The sequence below is a fragment of the Drosophila sechellia genome, unplaced genomic scaffold (genome assembly GCF_004382195.2).
Source record: "Drosophila sechellia strain sech25 unplaced genomic scaffold, ASM438219v1 U_310, whole genome shotgun sequence".
In the NCBI taxonomy this organism is placed as follows: Eukaryota; Metazoa; Arthropoda; class Insecta; order Diptera; family Drosophilidae; genus Drosophila; species Drosophila sechellia.
Window position 1 is genome coordinate 25,406 of NW_022611257.1, and position 18,312 is coordinate 43,717.

General features: G+C 40.5%; 2 non-coding genes across 2 annotated transcripts; both read left to right on the forward strand.

Annotated features, from left to right (window-relative positions):
* Positions 1-3,215: 3,215 nt before the first annotated feature.
* On the forward strand, positions 3,216-3,394 carry LOC116803212. Its single transcript, XR_004363475.1, has one exon. It is a non-coding gene; the product is annotated as a 5.8S ribosomal RNA (ribosomal RNA).
* Positions 3,395-3,788: 394 nt separating this feature from the next.
* On the forward strand, positions 3,789-7,750 carry LOC116803214. The gene has a single exon (XR_004363477.1). It is a non-coding gene; the product is annotated as a large subunit ribosomal RNA (ribosomal RNA).
* Positions 7,751-18,312: the final 10,562 nt, after the last annotated feature.

An 18,312-nucleotide genomic window follows, 5' to 3' on the forward strand; every position in this document is an offset into this window, starting at 1 on the left:
CTGGCAATCCTCTCCAAAATACTCGAAAGAGTATTTTTGCGCAGAGTATTGCCAGTACTGGATGAGGCTGGTTTGATCCCCGATCACCAGTTTGGCTTCAGGCGCTCCCACGGAACACCAGAGCAATGCCACCGGCTAGTCGAACGGATCCTCGAGGCATTCGAGCAAAAGAAATACTGCTGCGCTGTAATGCTCGACGTGAAGCAGGCATTCGACAGAGTTTGGCATCCTGGACTCCTCCATAAACTCAAATCCTACCTCCCAAGCCCCCATTTTACCCTCCTCAAATCCTACACTGAGGGAAGAGCATTCCAAGTCAGATGCGGAAGTGCAATAAGCCTACCCAGACTGATCAGAGCTGGAGTTCCGCAAGGCAGTGTGCTCGGACCAATACTGTACACCCTTTACACCGCAGACCTTCCCATAATCCCCTCCAGGAACCTAACTATAGCGACTTATGCAGATGACACGGCTTTCCTCGCCTCCTCATCCGACCCACGAGAAGCCTCCGAAACAATCCAAAGGCAAATGGACGCGCTACATCCCTGGCTCAGCAGGTGGAACATCGTAGTGAACGCGGAAAAATCTACCCAAACAACATTTGCACTAAGGAGAGGAGACTGCCCACCGGTCACGCTAAACGGAGTCATCATTCCCAACGCACCCGCACCCAAGTACCTAGGACTTACCCTGGACCGCAGGCTCACTTGGCGTCCCCACATCGTCAGCAAACGCATACAGGCCGATGCGCGTCTGAGGCAGATGCATTGGCTTATTGGGAGAGGGTCCAAGCTAAGGCAGAACCACAAAATCCTGGTGTACAAGGCAATTCTCAAGCCCATCTGGACCTACGGGATACAGCTATGGGGCACGGCAAGCCACACGAATCGCCTGCGTATACAGCGGTTCCAGAATAGGTGCTTGAGAATTGCCTGTAATGCGCATCCCTACCACGAGAATGTCGCCATACATAGGGAACTTGGAATCCCACAAGTCGCTGATGAAATCTCCAGGCTCAGCGAGAGATACCTGAAAAGGCTCGAAAACCACCCTAACCACCTCGCCACCAACCTGTTAGACAATAGCCAAACAAGCAGACGTCTCATGAGGAGACACCCTCTCGATCTTCCACAACAATAGACAACACATATAAAACCCGCCACAAATACATGTACAATAGTATCCCTTAAGCTAATGTTCCCCCGCAAAACCATTTAATTATTGTCCACTAGGACAGATTTTAAATAAATAAACGCACGCTAAAGAAAAAAAAAAAAAAAAAATTTTTTCATATGTTCCTCCTATTTAAAAACCTGCACTAGTGCTCTTAAACGAGTGTTATTGTGGGCCGGTACTATTACTTTGAACAAATTAGAGTGCTTAAAGCAGGCTTCAAATGCCTGAATATTCTGTGCATGGGATAATGAAATAAGACCTCTGTTCTGCTTTCATTGGTTTTCAGATCAAGAGGTAATGATTAATAGAAGCAGTTTGGGGGCATTAGTATTACGACGCGAGAGGTGAAATTCTTGGACCGTCGTAAGACTAACTTAAGCGAAAGCATTTGCCAAAGATGTTTTCATTAATCAAGAACGAAAGTTAGAGGTTCGAAGGCGATCAGATACCGCCCTAGTTCTAACCATAAACGATGCCAGCTAGCAATTGGGTGTAGCTACTTTTATGGCTCTCTCAGTCGCTTCCCGGGAAACCAAAGCTTTTGGGCTCCGGGGGAAGTATGGTTGCAAAGCTGAAACTTAAAGGAATTGACGGAAGGGCACCACCAGGAGTGGAGCCTGCGGCTTAATTTGACTCAACACGGGAAAACTTACCAGGTCCGAACATAAGTGTGTAAGACAGATTGATAGCTCTTTCTCGAATCTATGGGTGGTGGTGCATGGCCGTTCTTAGTTCGTGGAGTGATTTGTCTGGTTAATTCCGATAACGAACGAGACTCAAATATATTAAATAGATATCTTCAGGATTATGGTGCTGAAGCTTATGTTAGCCTTCATTCATGGTGGCAGTAAAATGTTTATTGTGTTTGAATGTGTTTATGTAAGTGGAGCCGTACCTGTTGGTTTGTCCCATTATAAGGACACTAGCTTCTTAAATGGACAAATTGCGTCTAGCAATAATGAGATTGAGCAATAACAGGTCTGTGATGCCCTTAGATGTCCTGGGCTGCACGCGCGCTACAATGAAAGTATCAACGTGTATTTCCTAGACCGAGAGGTCCGGGTAAACCGCTGAACCACTTTCATGCTTGGGATTGTGAACTGAAACTGTTCACATGAACTTGGAATTCCCAGTAAGTGTGAGTCATTAACTCGCATTGATTACGTCCCTGCCCTTTGTACACACCGCCCGTCGCTACTACCGATTGAATTATTTAGTGAGGTCTCCGGACGTGATCACTGTGACGCCTTGCGTGTTACGGTTGTTTCGCAAAAGTTGACCGAACTTGATTATTTAGAGGAAGTAAAAGTCGTAACAAGGTTTCCGTAGGTGAACCTGCGGAAGGATCATTATTGTATAATATCCTTATCGTTAATAAATATTTGTTATAATACAAATAAATACAATTTACCAAAATAAAAATATTACAAAATGATTCCACGGAATCAAAAGTTAAAGTCAAAATAAAATGAAGATGGCTTTTATTTTATATGTGGGGCTTGGCAACCTCATAAAAAGACTTTAACATTATTAATGTTGCTGTGCGTATTTGTGGCAGTACTTACTACAACAACGGCGTTTCCTATAAAAACAAATTCTCGAAAATGGAAATCGAAGAAACTAAACTAAATTCGAAAGTAGAAGTCGAATTAAAATAAAAATAATTTTGAATGTGTGGTAATCAAAATAAGTGTGTGTGTATATGGACCATAATATACACGCGTTGCGAATATGTATTGTTCATCTATGTTATGAGCATACGTTGGCTAATGCAACAACCTAAAATATACAATGTTTGTACCTGTCATCCATCAGGTTAATGTTTTATATAAATTTTGCAGTATGTGTCACCCAAAATAGCAAACCATAACCAGATTATTATGATACATAATGCTTATATGAAACTAAGACATTTCGCAACATTTATTTTAGGTATAAAAATAAATTTATTGAAGGAATTGATATATGCCAGTAAAATGGTGTATTTTTAATTTCTTTCAATAAAAACAATATTGACATTATATAAAATTGAATTATAAAACTCTAAGCGGTGGATCACTCGGCTCATGGGTCGATGAAGAACGCAGCAAACTGTGCGTCATCGTGTGAACTGCAGGACACATGAACATCGACATTTTGAACGCATATCGCAGTCCATGCTGTTATGTACTTTAATTAATTTTATAGTGCTGCTTGGACTACATATGGTTGAGGGTTGTAAGACTATGCTAATTAAGTTGTTTATAAATTTTTTATAAGCATATGGTATATTATTGGATTAAATAATGATTTTATTCATAATATTAAAAAAGAAATGAAAAACATTATCTCACATTTGAATGTGAAAAACGAAGAGAAATATTTTCTTTTTCAATCAAATAATACTGAGAAATGTCTAGCATAAAAAATTGAAATATTTTTCATCTAGAATTGTCTCTTATTAATGATTCGGAAAAAGAAAAATCTTGGTTTTGTTATTATTCTTCGTTGGTTCGTTAAATGGATAAAAATGACTTTGCTTACAAGAACTATTGGAACTATTTATAACGAATTTAATTGATTGTTTTATCATTTATATATAAAGAATTTATGGCAAAATATAGTTATATATACAACCTCAACTCATATGGGACTACCCCCTGAATTTAAGCATATTAATTAGGGGAGGAAAAGAAACTAACAAGGATTTTCTTAGTAGCGGCGAGCGAAAAGAAAACAGTTCAGCACTAAGTCACTTTGTCTATATGGCAAATGTGAGATGCAGTGTATGGAGCGTCAATATTCTAGTATGAGAAATTAATGATTTAAGTCCTTCTTAAATGAGGCCATTTACCCATAGAGGGTGCCAGACCCGTATAACGTTAATGATTGCTAGATGATGTTTCCAAAGAGTCGTGTTGCTTGATAGTGCAGCACTAAGTGGGTGGTAAACTCCATCTAAAACTAAATATAACCATGAGACCGATAGTAAACAAGTACCGTGAGGGAAAGTTGAAAAGAACTCTGAATAGAGAGTTAAACAGTACGTGAAACTGCTTAGAGGTTAAGCCCGATGAACCTGAATATCCGTTATGGAAAATTCATCATTAAAATTGTAATATTTAAATAATATTATTAAGAATAATGTGCATTTTTTCCATATAAGGACATTGTAATCTATTAGCATATCCCAAATTTATCATAAAATATAACTTATAGTTTATTCCAATTAAATTGCTTGCATTTTAACACAGAATAAATGTTATTAATTTGATAAAGTGCTGATAGATTTATATTATTACAGAGCGTTAATTTTTCGGAATTATATAATGGCATAATTATCATTGATTTTTGTGTTTATTATATGCTCTTGTATGATTAACAATGCGAAAGATTCAGGATACCTTCGGGACCCGTCTTGAAACACGGACCAAGGAGTCTAACATATGTGCAAGTTATTGGGATGTAAACCTAATAGCGTAATTAACTTGACTAATAATGGGATTAGTTTTTTAGCTATTTATAGCTAATTAACACAATCCCGGGGCGTTCTATATAGTTATGTATAATGTATATTTATATTATTTATGCCTCTAACTGGAACGTACCTTGAGCATATATGCTGTGACCCGAAAGATGGTGAACTATACTTGATCAGGTTGAAGTCAGGGGAAACCCTGATGGAAGACCGAAACAGTTCTGACGTGCAAATCGATTGTCAGAATTGAGTATAGGGGCGAAAGACCAATCGAACCATCTAGTAGCTGGTTCCTTCCGAAGTTTCCCTCAGGATAGCTGGTGCATTTTAATATTATATAAAATAATCTTATCTGGTAAAGCGAATGATTAGAGGCCTTAGGGTCGAAACGATCTTAACCTATTCTCAAACTTTAAATGGGTAAGAACCTTAACTTTCTTGATATGAAGTTCAAGGTTATGATATAATGTGCCCAGTGGGCCACTTTTGGTAAGCAGAACTGGCGCTGTGGGATGAACCAAACGTAATGTTACGGTGCCCAAATTAACAACTCATGCAGATACCATGAAAGGCGTTGGTTGCTTAAAACAGCAGGACGGTGATCATGGAAGTCGAAATCCGCTAAGGAGTGTGTAACAACTCACCTGCCGAAGCAACTAGCCCTTAAAATGGATGGCGCTTAAGTTGTATACCTATACATTACCGCTAAAGTAGATGATTTATATTACTTGTGATATAAATTTTGAAACTTTAGTGAGTAGGAAGGTACAATGGTATGCGTAGAAGTGTTTGGCGTAAGCCTGCATGGAGCTGCCATTGGTACAGATCTTGGTGGTAGTAGCAAATAATCGAATGAGACCTTGGAGGACTGAAGTGGAGAAGGGTTTCGTGTGAACAGTGGTTGATCACGAGTTAGTCGGTCCTAAGTTCAAGGCGAAAGCCGAAAATTTTCAAGTAAAACAAAAATGCCTAACTATATAAACAAAGCGAATATAATACACTTGAATAATTTTGAACGAAAGGGAATACGGTTCCAATTCCGTAACCTGTTGAGTATCCGTTTGTTATTAAATATGGGCCTCGTGCTCATCCTGGCAACAGGAACGACCATAAAGAAGCCGTCGAGAGATATCGGAAGAGTTTTCTTTTCTGTTTTATAGCCGTACTACCATGGAAGTCTTTCGCAGAGAGATATGGTAGATGGGCTAGAAGAGCATGACATATACTGTTGTGTCGATATTTTCTCCTCGGACCTTGAAAATTTATGGTGGGGACACGCAAACTTCTCAACAGGCCGTACCAATATCCGCAGCTGGTCTCCAAGGTGAAGAGTCTCTAGTCGATAGAATAATGTAGGTAAGGGAAGTCGGCAAATTAGATCCGTAACTTCGGGATAAGGATTGGCTCTGAAGATTGAGATAGTCGGGCTTGATTGGGAAACAATAACATGGTTTATGTGCTCGTTCTGGGTAAATAGAGTTTCTAGCATTTATGTTAGTTACTTGTTCCCCGGATAGTTTAGTTACGTAGCCAATTGTGGAACTTTCTTGCTAAAATTTTTAAGAATACTATTTGGGTTAAACCAATTAGTTCTTATCAATTATAACGATTATCAATTAACAATCAATTCAGAACTGGCACGGACTTGGGGAATCCGACTGTCTAATTAAAACAAAGCATTGTGATGGCCCTAGCGGGTGTTGACACAATGTGATTTCTGCCCAGTGCTCTGAATGTCAAAGTGAAGAAATTCAAGTAAGCGCGGGTCAACGGCGGGAGTAACTATGACTCTCTTAAGGTAGCCAAATGCCTCGTCATCTAATTAGTGACGCGCATGAATGGATTAACGAGATTCCTACTGTCCCTATCTACTATCTAGCGAAACCACAGCCAAGGGAACGGGCTTGGAATAATTAGCGGGGAAAGAAGACCCTTTTGAGCTTGACTCTAATCTGGCAGTGTAAGGAGACATAAGAGGTGTAGAATAAGTGGGAGATATTAGACCTCGGTTTGGTATCGTCAATGAAATACCACTACTCTTATTGTTTCCTTACTTACTTGATTAAATGGAACGTGTATCATTTCCTAGCCATTATACGGATATATTTATTATATCTTATGGTATTGGGTTTTGATGCAAGCTTCTTGATCAAAGTATCACGAGTTTGTTATATAATCGCAAACAAATTCTTTAATAAAACGATGCATTTATGTATTTTTGATTTGAAAATTTGGTATAACTCCAATTACTCAGGTATGATCCAATTCAAGGACATTGCCAGGTAGGGAGTTTGACTGGGGCGGTACATCTCTCAAATAATAACGGAGGTGTCCCAAGGCCAGCTCAGTGCGGACAGAAACCACACATAGAGCAAAAGGGCAAATGCTGACTTGATCTCGGTGTTCAGTACACACAGGGACAGCAAAAGCTCGGCCTATCGATCCTTTTGGTTTAAAGAGTTTTTAACAAGAGGTGTCAGAAAAGTTACCATAGGGATAACTGGCTTGTGGCGGCCAAGCGTTCATAGCGACGTCGCTTTTTGATCCTTCGATGTCGGCTCTTCCTATCATTGTGAAGCAAAATTCACCAAGCGTTGGATTGTTCACCCATGCAAGGGAACGTGAGCTGGGTTTAGACCGTCGTGAGACAGGTTAGTTTTACCCTACTAATGACAAAACGTTGTTGCGACAGCATTCCTGCGTAGTACGAGAGGAACCGCAGGTACGGACCAATGGCACAATACTTGTTCGAGCGAACAGTGGTATGACGCTACGTCCGTTGGATTATGCCTGAACGCCTCTAAGGTCGTATCCGTGCTGGACTGCAATGATAAATAAGGGGCAATTTGCATTGTATGGCTTCTAAACCATTTAAAGTTTATAATTTATTTTATAAACGACAATGGATGTGATGCCAATGTAATTTGTAACATAGTAAATTAGGAGGATCTTCGATCACCTGATGCCGCGCTAGTTACATATAAAAGCATTATTTAATACAATGACAAAGCCTAGAATCAATTGTAAACGACTTTTGTAACAGGCAAGGTGTTGTAAGTGGTTGAGCAGCTGCCATACTGCGATCCACTGAAGCTTATCCTTTGCTTGATGATTCGATAAATAAATGATTTTTTCCTGTAGCCAAACACCTCGTCATCAATTTAGTGACGCATATGATATTGTCCCTATCATATAATTAATATAAAGACTTTAATGGATTGTGTCAAGTTGCCAAACACCTCGTCATCAATTTAGTGACGCATATGATATTGTCCCTATCATATAATTAATATAAAGACTTTAATGAATTGTGTCAAGTTGCCAAACACCTCGTCATCAATTTAGTGACGCATATGATATTGTCCCTATCATATAATTTTTGATATAAAGACTTTAAAGAATTGTATCAAGTTGCCAAACACCTCGTCATCAATTTAGTGACGCATATGATATTGTCCCTATCATATAATTAATATACAGACTTTAATGAATTGTGTCAAGTTGCCAAACACCTCGTCATCAATTTAGTGACGCATATGATATTGTCCTTATCATATAATTTTTGATATAAAGACTTTAAAGAATTGAATCAAGTTGCCAAACACCTCGTCATCAATTTAGTGACGCATATGATATTGTCCCTATCATATAATTAATATAAAGACTTTAATGGATTGTGTCAAGTTGCCAAACACCTCGTCATCAATTTAGTGACGCATATGATATTGTCCCTATCATATAATTAATATAAAGACTTTAATGAATTGTGTCAAGTTGCCAAACACCTCGTCATCAATTTAGTGACGCATATGATATTGTCCTTATCATATAATTTTTGATATAAAGACTTTAAAGAATTGTATCAAGTTGCCAAACACCTCGTCATCAATTTAGTGACGCATATGATATTGTCCCTATCATATAATTAATATAAAGACTTTAATGGATTGTGTCAAGTTGCCAAACACCTCGTCATCAATTTAGTGACGCATATGATATTGTCCTTATCATATAATTTTTGATATAAAGACTTTAAAGAATTGTATCAAGTTGCCAAACACCTCGTCATCAATTTAGTGACGCATATGATATTGTCCCTATCATATAATTAATATACAGACTTTAATGAATTGTGTCAAGTTGCCAAACACCTCGTCATCAATTTAGTGACGCATATGATATTGTTTGTTATATAATCGCAAACAAATTCTTTAATAAAACGATGCATTTATGTATTTTTGATTTGAAAATTTGGTATAACTCCAATTACTCAGGTATGATCCAATTCAAGGACATTGCCAGGTAGGGAGTTTGACTGGGGCGGTACATCTCTCAAATAATAACGGAGGTGTCCAAGGCCAGCTCAGTGCGGACAGAAACCACACATAGAGCAAAAGGGCAAATGCTGACTTGATCTCGGTGTTCAGTACACACAGGGACAGCAAAAGCTCGGCCTATCGATCCTTTTGGTTTAAAGAGTTTTTAACAAGAGGTGTCAGAAAAGTTACCATAGGGATAACTGGCTTGTGGCGGCCAAGCGTTCATAGCGACGTCGCTTTTTGATCCTTCGATGTCGGCTCTTCCTATCATTGTGAAGCAAAATTCACCAAGCGTTGGATTGTTCACCCATGCAAGGGAACGTGAGCTGGGTTTAGACCGTCGTGAGACAGGTTAGTTTTACCCTACTAATGACAAAACGTTGTTGCGACAGCATTCCTGCGTAGTACGAGAGGAACCGCAGGTACGGACCAATGGCACAATACTTGTTCGAGCGAACAGTGGTATGACGCTACGTCCGTTGGATTATGCCTGAACGCCTCTAAGGTCGTATCCGTGCTGGACTGCAATGATAAATAAGGGGCAATTTGCATTGTATGGCTTCTAAACCATTTAAAGTTTATAATTTATTTTATAAACGACAATGGATGTGATGCCAATGTAATTTGTAACATAGTAAATTAGGAGGATCTTCGATCACCTGATGCCGCGCTAGTTACATATAAAAGCATTATTTAATACAATGACAAAGCCTAGAATCAATTGTAAACGACTTTTGTAACAGGCAAGGTGTTGTAAGTGGTTGAGCAGCTGCCATACTGCGATCCACTGAAGCTTATCCTTTGCTTGATGATTCGATAAATAAATGATTTTTTCCTGTAGCCAAACACCTCGTCATCAATTTAGTGACGCATATGATATTGTCCCTATCATATAATTAATATAAAGACTTTAATGGATTGTGTCAAGTTGCCAAACACCTCGTCATCAATTTAGTGACGCATATGATATTGTCCCTATCATATAATTAATATAAAGACTTTAATGAATTGTGTCAAGTTGCCAAACACCTCGTCATCAATTTAGTGACGCATATGATATTGTCCCTATCATATAATTTTTGATATAAAGACTTTAAAGAATTGTATCAAGTTGCCAAACACCTCGTCATCAATTTAGTGACGCATATGATATTGTCCCTATCATATAATTAATATACAGACTTTAATGAATTGTGTCAAGTTGCCAAACACCTCGTCATCAATTTAGTGACGCATATGATATTGTCCTTATCATATAATTTTTGATATAAAGACTTTAAAGAATTGAATCAAGTTGCCAAACACCTCGTCATCAATTTAGTGACGCATATGATATTGTCCCTATCATATAATTAATATAAAGACTTTAATGGATTGTGTCAAGTTGCCAAACACCTCGTCATCAATTTAGTGACGCATATGATATTGTCCCTATCATATAATTAATATAAAGACTTTAATGAATTGTGTCAAGTTGCCAAACACCTCGTCATCAATTTAGTGACGCATATGATATTGTCCTTATCATATAATTTTTGATATAAAGACTTTAAAGAATTGTATCAAGTTGCCAAACACCTCGTCATCAATTTAGTGACGCATATGATATTGTCCCTATCATATAATTAATATAAAGACTTTAATGGATTGTGTCAAGTTGCCAAACACCTCGTCATCAATTTAGTGACGCATATGATATTGTCCTTATCATATAATTTTTGATATAAAGACTTTAAAGAATTGTATCAAGTTGCCAAACACCTCGTCATCAATTTAGTTTTTTTTTTTTTTTTTTTCTTTAGCGTGCGTTTATTTATTTAAAATCTGTCCTAGTGGACAATAATTAAATGGTTTTGCGGGGGAACATTAGCTTAAGGGATACTATTGTACATGTATTTGTGGCGGGTTTTATATGTGTTGTCTATTGTTGTGGAAGATCGAGAGGGTGTCTCCTCATGAGACGTCTGCTTGTTTGGCTATTGTCTAACAGGTTGGTGGCGAGGTGGTTAGGGTGGTTTTCGAGCCTTTTCAGGTATCTCTCGCTGAGCCTGGAGATTTCATCAGCGACTTGTGGGATTCCAAGTTCCCTATGTATGGCGACATTCTCGTGGTAGGGATGCGCATTACAGGCAATTCTCAAGCACCTATTCTGGAACCGCTGTATACGCAGGCGATTCGTGTGGCTTGCCGTGCCCCATAGCTGTATCCCGTAGGTCCAGATGGGCTTGAGAATTGCCTTGTACACCAGGATTTTGTGGTTCTGCCTTAGCTTGGACCCTCTCCCAATAAGCCAATGCATCTGCCTCAGACGCGCATCGGCCTGTATGCGTTTGCTGACGATGTGGGGACGCCAAGTGAGCCTGCGGTCCAGGGTAAGTCCTAGGTACTTGGGTGCGGGTGCGTTGGGAATGATGACTCCGTTTAGCGTGACCGGTGGGCAGTCTCCTCTCCTTAGTGCAAATGTTGTTTGGGTAGATTTTTCCGCGTTCACTACGATGTTCCACCTGCTGAGCCAGGGATGTAGCGCGTCCATTTGCCTTTGGATTGTTTCGGAGGCTTCTCGTGGGTCGGATGAGGAGGCGAGGAAAGCCGTGTCATCTGCATAAGTCGCTATAGTTAGGTTCCTGGAGGGGATTATGGGAAGGTCTGCGGTGTAAAGGGTGTACAGTATTGGTCCGAGCACACTGCCTTGCGGAACTCCAGCTCTGATCAGTCTGGGTAGGCTTATTGCACTTCCGCATCTGACTTGGAATGCTCTTCCCTCAGTGTAGGATTTGAGGAGGGTAAAATGGGGGCTTGGGAGGTAGGATTTGAGTTTATGGAGGAGTCCAGGATGCCAAACTCTGTCGAATGCCTGCTTCACGTCGAGCATTACAGCGCAGCAGTATTTCTTTTGCTCGAATGCCTCGAGGATCCGTTCGACTAGCCGGTGGCATTGCTCTGGTGTTCCGTGGGAGCGCCTGAAGCCAAACTGGTGATCGGGGATCAAACCAGCCTCATCCAGTACTGGCAATACTCTGCGCAAAAATACTCTTTCGAGTATTTTGGAGAGGATTGCCAGCAAACTAATCGGACGATAGGAGGCGAGATTGGCTTCAGGCTTACCAGGCTTGAGGAGGACAATAACCTCTGCTCTTTTCCACTCTTCCGGGAAGTACCCTAGCCGGAAGCAGCTGTTGTAAATGCTGGCCAGCATTTGTGTGCAGCGGGATGGGAGCATTTTTAGGGCCGCCGCATCTATACGATCCAGGCCTGGAGATTTGTTGTTCTTCAGTAGAGCAATCTCCTGCGCAACTTCCTCAGGGTCGACTGGTTCCAACGGGGGACCGGGAGAGCTTGGGCTATTGAGAAACCGGGCTGTTTCAGCATGTTCTTCGGCAGTGCAGCAGTCGAACGGAGAGAAGGCGTTGTAAAGGTGTTCGGCGAAAGCTTCTGCTCTTTCAGCATCCGAAAGGCACCAGGATCCATCTGCTTTGCGCACTGCGGAAACCTTTTTGGCTGGTCGTTTAATGTGGCGGGTGACGTTCCACAGATTGTGGTCTGGGTCCCGGGAGAGAGTTCCTCGAGGAATCTGAGGAAGGAGTCCTGGCGTAGGCTGGAGATCTTGTCCTTCAACTCCTTTGTGGCGTGATTGAGCGCTGTTTTGTCTCTTGGATTGCGCGTCAAGAACCAAACTCTCCTGAGACGCCTCTTCTCAGTCACGAGTGCCGCAATTTCCGGGGACCAGAGGTGGAGGTCCCTGCTAGGTGTTCTCGCAGTCTTTGGTGGCGGTGGGCTTGCGAATTCCGCAGCGTTTTGCATCTGCCTGGTGAGATTCCCGATAGCTTCATCAATGTTCCTGGGTGTGTTGAGGATGGGGTTCGGATTGACGGTGGAGAGCATCCAGGACGCGAACTTGGCGGCGTCGGTATATTTTCCAGTGAGCCTTCTGAGCGGGGTTTTCCTGAGGACTGGCGTGTTGATTAGCACGTTTATTGCACAGTGGTCTGACAGGAGATCAGCATTTGTTGTGCAGCTGATCTTCGCATGCCCTATGCCTTTCGACACAGCAAAGTCCAGTAGGTCTGGAGTCTTGAGGGGATTCGTTGGCCAGTGAGTGGGCTCGCCAGTGGAGTGGCAGTCCAGTCGGTGGCGTTGCAGGTACCCAAACAGAGTTTTCCCTTTGGGGTTGTTGGCGCGCGATCCCCACCAAGAATGTTTGGCGTTATAATCTCCAGCTGCTATGAAGCGGGGCCCAAAATGCTCGAAGAACTCACTGAGGTGAGATGCTGTTATGCGGTATCTGGGGGGAAAGTAGACCGCTCCAATGTCTAAATCTCCTTGCGGGCTGACAATCCTGATGACAGGACATTGTGCCCAGTCTTGCTGAAACGCGGGCAGCTCTAGGTATTGAATACCGCTCCTGATGAGGATGGCTGCTCCACCGCGTGCTCTGCCAGAAGGATGGTCTGCATGGATGAGGTCATATCCGCTGATATTAAAGTGGGATCTGGGGGAGAAGTGGGTTTCGGCTACGAGTAGGATATCGATCTGGTGGGTCTTCAGATGGTGCTCGACTATGGCCTTGCTGTTCTGCAGGCCGTTCGCATTCCAGACGACTAGGTGGAGCTTTAGTTGCATGACTTGCTGTTGAGAATGGTGGCCACCAGCTGTGTCATCTGGGTGAACATGCGCTCCATCATCCTTTCCATCATTCCTTCCATGCGAGCGAACATCGCTTCTATCTGACCGGAGTGTGGGGTTTCTGTTTGGGTTTGGACTGGGGTTGTGGGATTCTGCGGTGCTGCGTGCACTCCGTTGAGGGCGTCTCGGTAGCTCCTGCCAGAGGTGACGTTTGGTGATGCCACGGGCGGCGCCTTGTTAGCATTAGCGACGGGCCTTGTTTTCGGAGCAGCGAGTGCTTTGGCCCTTTTGTATGCAGGGCATCCCTTGAAAGACGCAGGATGGTCCGCCTGGCAGTGGAAGCAGCACGCTTTGTCGTCCTCCCTCTTCTCACATGCCCTCGATTCGTGAGGGCCTCCACACTTTACACATCGGTATTCCAGGAAGCAGTAACGCTGTGTATGACCGAATCCTTGGCACCTGAAGCATTGAGGCACGTCGTTGAACTTCTGCGGCGGTTCAATGGTTACTACCGACCTGCAGATCCGCTTGACTTGGTAGACGTCTTTGTTGTTGCTGGAAGGCTCCAGGTTGGCGAAGAATATTCCCAGCGGTTCTTTAGTTCTTCTGCCAATGGGATTGTGCAGATCTCTAACAGCGTGCCCTTGTCTGCGAAGGTCTTCAATGATTTCCTCACGATCGGTGGAGTGGTGGAGTCCTTTGATGACAACCTTGTATGCACGTTCATCTTTCGGCTGGAAAGTCCGATGCCTCTTGTTTTGGGCCACAAGTTGGAGACGCAGAGCTGTATAGGACTCTTTGTCCGGCATCATGACACGTACGTTGTTGCCATTCACGGTCTTGTAGGTAAAATTGTTCTTCGGGCCTACAAGAGTCGTGATCATCTTGACGAGTGCCGAGATGTTGGTCACATCGGGGATAAAAATCGGAGGTGGCTTGATGGTCTTCGGGGTGGGCTTTGGTTTCTCGGGGGTCTTGGGCTTGGAATCGTCTTTAGGTCCGGGTTCGTCATCAGAGCTCTCTTGGTCGTACTCGTCTTCTTCGGTCGAGAGTAAAGCGAAGGCGTTGTTGGCGAGCTTCTTGCGCAGAGCTGCGCTAGTGCTTGGCTTATCTTCCAGCTCCTCTCCCTGTGCTTTCTTTGCCGGTTTTCGCTTTATCTCGCCCGGCTCTGTATGCGAGGTGCTTCCCTCGCTGCTGGAGCTGCTCTTGCGTGTTCTCAGAGCCTTTTTGCGTGGTGTTGTTCCAAGCTTGTGGGTGCGCGGGGGGGCCTGCCAGTCCATCTTCTCCAAAGTTGATAAGGAGTGAGGAGGGGGGGGGGGGGGAAGCTGGGCACCGTAAGCCGGTGAGCCAGGCAGCACGTGGCTGCTGCTTTGCAATTATACCGCTGCTTCGAGCACTGGGTTTTTTGCGCTGATAACACGCACACTCGGGTGTGCGATGGTGTTAGTGCGAACTACCGTTAGGTACGTTGGCTGGGCCAATCAAAACGCGCGACAAGATCACGCGACGCGAAGTGGCTGGGCACAAGTAACGGGACTTACAACTGTGAACAATTTGCTAACAATTTGCTAACAATTTGCTGTCGATCCGCAGGCACGTCTGCACTCGTCGAGTGTTCGATCGCGACTGATCAATTTAGTGACGCATATGATATTGTCCCTATCATATAATTAATATAAAGACTTTAATGGATTGTGTCAAGTTGCCAAACACCTCGTCATCAATTTAGTGACGCATATGATATTGTCCTTATTATATAATTTTTGATATAAAGACTTTAAAGAATTGTATCAAGTTGCCAAACACCTCGTCATCAATTTAGTGACGCATATGATATTGTCCCTATCATATAATTAATATACAGACTCTAATGAATTGTGTCAAGTTGCCAAACACCTCGTCATCAATTTAGTGACGCATATGATATTGTCCCTATCATATAATTTTTGATATAAAGACTTTAAAGAATTGTATCAAGTTGCCAAACACCTCGTCATCAATTTAGTGACGCATATGATATTGTCCCTTTCATATAATTAATATAAAGACTTTAATGGATTGTGTCAAGTTGCCAAACACCTCGTCATCAACTACTATATTATGGTTGCGCCGACCTCTCATATTGTATTCTCTTATGTGTTCATAGGATTTTGACAATTATACGAGTAAATTAAATAATATACATATGAAAATGATTAATTATTATATGTATAAGGGAAAAAATGATGAAATATTCCCATATTATCTTAGTATTATAGAGGAAAGACCGTTGCCGACCTCTGATATTGTTCAAACTTATGTATTTATATGATTTTGGCAATTATATGAGTAAATTAAAAAATATACATATGAAAATGGTTAATTATTATATGTATATGGGAAAAAATGCTAAGATATTCCCATATTCTCTTAGTATTATAGAGAAAAGCCATTTAAGTGAGAGGGTATAGTAGTGTAAACGACCGGAATTACGACAGAGGGTTCAAAAACTACTATAGGTAGGCAGTGGTTGCCGACCTCTCATATTGTTCAAAACTTATGTATTCATATGATTTTGGCAATTGTATGAGTAAATTAAATAATATACATATGAAAATGATTAATTATTATATGTATAAGGGAAAAAATGCTGAAATATTCCCACATTCTCTTAGTATTATAGAGAAAATCCATTATAGTGAGAGGGTATAGTAGTGTAAACGACCGAATTACGACAGAGGGTTCAAAAACTACTATAGGTAGGCAGTGGTTGCCGACCTCTCATATTGTTCAAAACTTATGTATTCATATGAATTTGGCAATTATATGAGTAAATTAAATAATATACATATGAAATGATTAATTATTATATGTATAAGGGAAAAAATGCTGAAATATTCCCACATTCTCTTAGTATTATAGAGAAAATCCATTATAGTGAGAGGGTATAGTAGTGTAAACGACCGGAATTACGACAGAGGGTTCAAAAACTACTATAGGTAGGCATGTTGCCGACCTCTCATATTGTTCAAAACTTATGTATTCATATGATTTTGCAATTATATGATTAAATTAAATAATATACATATGAAAATGGTTAATTATTATATGTATATGGGAAAAAATGCAGAGATATTCCCATATTCTCTTAGTATTATAGAGAAAAGCCATTTAAGTGAGAGGTATAGTAGTGTAAACGACCGGAATTACGACAGAGGGTTCAAAAACTACTATAGGTAGGCAGTGGTTGCCGACCTCTCATATTGTTCAAAACTTATGTATTCATATGATTTTGGCAATTGTATGAGTAAATTAAATAATATACATACGAAAATGATTAATTATTATATGTATATGGGAAAAAATGCAGAGATATTCCCATATTCTCTTAGTATTATAGAGAAAAGCCATTTAAGTGAGAGGGTATAGTAGTGTAAACCACCGGAATTACGACAGAGGTTCAAAAACTACTATAGGTAGGCAGTGGTTGCCGACCTCTCATATTGTTCAAAACTTATGTATTCATATGATTTGGCAATTGTATGAGTAAATTAAATAATATACATATGAAAATGATTAATTATTATATGTATAAGGGAAAAAATGCTGAAATATTCCCACATTCTCTTAGTATTATAGAGAAAATCCATTATAGTGAGAGGGTATAGTAGTGTAAACGACCGGAATTACGACAGAGGGTTCAAAAACTACTATAGGTAGGCAGTGGTTGCCGACCTCTCATATTGTTCAAAACTTATGTATTCATATGATTTTGGCAATTATATGATTAAATTAAATAATATACATATGAAAATGGTTAATTATTATATGTATATGGGAAAAAATGCTGAGATATTCCCATATTCTCTTAGTATTATAGAGAAAAGCCATTTAAGTGAGAGGGTATAGTAGTGTAAACGACCGGAATTACGACAGAGGGTTCAAAAACTACTATAGGTAGGCAGTGGTTGCCGACCTCTCATATTGTTCAAAACTTATGTATTCATATGATTTTGGCATTGTATGAGTAAATTAAATAATATACATATGAAAATGATTAATTATTATATGTATAAGGGAAAAAATGCTGAAATATTCCCACATTCTCTTAGTATTATAGAGAAAATCCATTATAGTGAGAGGGTATAGTAGTGTAAACGACCGAATTACGACAGAGGGTTCAAAAACTACTATAGGTAGGCAGTGGTTGCCGACCTCTCATATTGTTCAAAACTTATGTATTCATATGATTTTGGCAATTATATGATTAAATTAAATAATATACATATGAAAATGGTTAATTATTATATGTATATGGGAAAAAATGCTGAGATATTCCATATTCTCTTAGTATTATAGAGAAAAGCCATTATAGTGAGAGGGTATAGTAGTGTAAACGACCGGAATTACGACAGAGGGTTCAAAAACTACTATAGGTAGGCAGTGGTTGCCGACCTCTCATATTGTTCAAAACTTATGTATTCATATGAATTTGGCCAATTATATGAGTAAATTAAATAATAAACATATAAAATTAATATTTATTATATGTATAAAAAAAAAAATAATCATATTATATATGAATAATGGAAAAAAAATGAAATGTTCCTATAATCTCTTAATATATAAGAGAATAGACGTATGTTGGGTGGCAAACGGAATTGAAATACCCGCTTTGAGGACAGCGGGTTCAAAACTACTATAGGTAGGCAGTGGTTGCCGACCTCCCGCATTATTCGAAATATTTATTTCGGATTA